This window comes from Eupeodes corollae, chromosome 3 (genome assembly GCF_945859685.1).
Source record: "Eupeodes corollae chromosome 3, idEupCoro1.1, whole genome shotgun sequence".
NCBI lineage: Eukaryota > Metazoa > Arthropoda > Insecta > Diptera > Syrphidae > Eupeodes > Eupeodes corollae.
In genome coordinates, this window is record NC_079149.1 from 42,922,686 (window position 1) to 42,926,495 (window position 3,810).

Genomic DNA, 3,810 nt, shown 5'->3' on the forward strand with positions numbered 1-3,810 from the left:
GTAGGATCGTCCCGATAGGGACCGAAGAGATAGGGTGAGGCAGTAGAACCAGTTTTGAAGACTTCAAATTGAGAATGTCATTTAAAGTTGTCTGAGCGTTTGGTCTTGGCTGGCTTACATAGGTTTAAGGATTAGGTTAGGGACAGTCAGTGTGGCAACAAAAAAAAATTATTTTTATCGTTTCTTGTGTGTTATCACTCATCACCCATTGATACATAACCCAAATCATAAAATGACGGAAATGGAAGAGAAAAAAGTCGTACAAAATCTAAGTGAACGTAAAAAAGCCAAAATAAAATATATATAAAAGATTTTGGGTGACGGACCTTTAAACTTTCCTACTTGCGCTCATAACAGGATTTAGGGTATTTTTGGGCGATATGACATTTTTCATATCTTGGTGTTATTTAATTGGGCAATAAGGCCGAACAATGCTTTTTATTTGAATTTCATTCGTACGTTCGTGACGTTTTTTTCGCCGTCCAAAGCTCAAGAACCAGAAGAGATATCGACTTCAAATAAATTTTGTTATACAGAAAATAAGGTAGAAAGATGCAGAAAGGGCTCTCAAGAAAATTGCGTGGGTAGTTTTTTTTACCATAGCAGTTTAAAACAAACGTTGAAAATTGTCTTTAACCCTAAATATCTTACAAACCAAAAACGGTACAGACTTGAATTAAATTGTGTATAATATATTGTAAAGTGATGACAAAGAAGCTAAATTTTTGAAATCAAATCTAATTAACGGTTTTTTATAAATCAAAAGAACTGAGAAAACAATTTGTCACCTGAAAAATTTTTCGAATACAAAATGATTTTATCTCCGAAACAATTTTATGCAACGAAAAACAACGTTTTTAACATCTGATAAAATTTTGGGAAAAGTTTTAAGAAAAAACGAATTGACAGTTTTCTTACAAAATATATAAAACTAAACAAAAAAATTAATAAAAGTTTGCAACAATTGATTTTCGACTCAAATATCTTTTTAAAACGTTAAGATATTGGATTTAAACTACTTTTATCTTTTAAAAAATATTGTTCTCAACATTCAGTAAAATTTTGAGAAAAAATCTAATTTACAGTTTTTCTTACGAAAAATAAAAGTTAACAAATAAATAATAATAAAACTTGGTAAAGGTTTACTATCGACTCAAATAACTTTTCAAAAATTAAAAATATTGTCTTCAAACTTTTTTTATTTCACAGAAAATATTGTTTTCGATATTTATTAGTTTTTTTTTTTAATAAAAATCCAACAAAAAATAATCTATTTACTTGAGAATAAGTATGAGTATTACCACAAAATAGTTACCATGAACATTGTTTATAAAAATATCGATAAAATAATGAAATACATTGTAAATTGCAGAGGCCTTCGAGCATTGTAAGAGTTTAAGTTAAAGTTCATATAAAAGCTTTTTTTGGCATTCTATCCAAAACTCTGAAGGGTTTAATAGAGGAGTATAAGTTGTACTCAGGATTGGGACAAAATATAGTTTTCTTAATTGGATAACAGCCAGAACAGAAGGAGTGAACACATTTCTTGATTTGTCGGAGAAATCCTTAACACTTAGAAGCATGTTCGACTCCCAATAGTATGTGATCATAAAAGTTGATCTGTGATACATATACCGGAGTATTGAAAGCCAATTAGTTCTCTATATGCAAGTGTTACTCTACTTAAAAATTGTTGCAAATCCTTGTGAATGTTACGACCCTTTTTATGTTTTATATAGAAATCAACACCTACAGGAAGTGACAAGATCATTCAAAAGGTAATTTGTCTCTGGTAGAGTTGAATTAAGAATCTTATAACAAACTTTGGAGAAGATCTCAACGAGATGTCAAGTCTTAAAATCTAAATGCAATAAAAAAGTCAATAGCTTTTAATTAACTTCATGCTTCCAGGACACCATAAATGTCGAAGGAAACTTCCCACTTGTACATCTTTTTACAGTGAAAAAACTTTAAACGCAAGACGAGATGTTACTTTTTATCATGTGAAGTGAACAAATAAAAGTGAAACACGTAATATTTAGCCTATCTGAACATCTTTTTACTAAACAAACTTATCTAAGTAGGTAGATAGGTAAATGTCTCTTAATTTTTCTGTTAAAAATGTACAAACACATTTAGTGCATCCGGTCGAATCCAGATTTTTCATTTGTGCATTTAACTTCCTATTTCCTGTCCATCACACATTCAGAAAATTGTTGATTTCATCAAGTTGGTCCACTAGGAACATCCTAAGTGGATAAATATGTTTATATAGTGAGAGAAGTATTCGCCTATATTCGCAGAAGTAAATTATCTTCCAACCCACATACGATTTGATTATGTTCAAGCTCAGGAAATTCAAGATACACGAACATCATCTTCCACGTCGCTCGTTGTCGTCGTTCATCCTTACCAGATGCGTTGCGTACTCTGCGCAGCACATATTTCTTCCTATTAACACTTCGTCTTACTTGTAATTCGATTGCATAAGATAAACAAGATCCAAATGGAGCTATAAAATATAAGTTCTTTTCCTTTGCTGCTAAATATGTTGTCATCGTCATCTTCACCATCATCATCGTCATCATCAAAGTTGTTGTTGTTGTTAACTCGTCCACCGCACTCAAACAGCGAATTCCAGTTCCTGCCAATCATCCTAAGCTAATAATAGGGTCGCCAGCTCGGATCATGGGACCAGACCGCGAGACCAGCAAGCGTGGACAATATTTATGGATATCGCAATGCGGTGGTCTCTCTGCTCTGGTAGAGGCAGTGGTATAAGATTCTAGAGTAGTTCGGTGGGAAAAACAAACCACGCAAAATGAACACAGAATCCTAAAACAAATTCTAAAACCAAAAGTACCTATCTAGAGGTAGATGTGTATAGGTTAGGTATAGAGAGTGACACCCAAAATGTGTTGCGCCAGACTGTATAATTGACCCGTTCAAGGTTCCGACTTGACGGTCGACAAAGTGACTCTACTCAACGTGACGTCCACGACGACGATGAACGGCTGGCGAGCGGGCGACGACAAACGACGGCGCGACAGTCTGTGGTCTTGGTCGGTTTTCAGTTTTTAGTTTTTTTTTTTGGTCGGTTTGCTTCCTGTCCCGAATTTTTTGAGCTAATTTCGACTTTTATTTTGTTTATTTTTCTATTTGGTTTGAGGTTTGTTTCGTTTTTAATTGGTACCTGTTTGGCAGTCTTTTACCGGCCCAGACAGACTGCGAGCGGGCGACGACAAACGACGGCGCGACAGTCTGTGGTCTTGGTCGGTTTTCAGTTTTTAGTTTTTTTTTTTGGTCGGTTTGCTTCCTGTCCCGAATTTTTTGAGCTAATTTCGACTTTTATTTTGTTTATTTTTCTATTTGGTTTGAGGTTTGTTTCGTTTTTAATTGGTACCTGTTTGGCAGTCTTTTACCGGCCCAGACAGACTGGACTTTTATTTCGTATCAAATCTGGACGGCCTCGAATGGGGTTGTCTACCTGAGCCTGAGCTATATAGCGGGATGGCTATAATATGTGCAAAGTTTGGACAGAAAAATAAAAAATACCAAAAAGAAGAAACACCCAAAAACCGACAAAAACAGCAGCAACCAGAAGGAACAAATCAACTGAGCGACGGACATCGACAACGGCGACGGCGGAGACGGCATGGGCCTGGACTTGAGATCACTGATCGAGATCGCAAAATTTATATAAAAAATACGACCACAGAAGAGTTTGGTAGCCTGATATAAACATTAGTTCGCAATAAATATCATCATCAAAATCGCATAACACGGACTGAATTGATGTTTTTTTTTTTG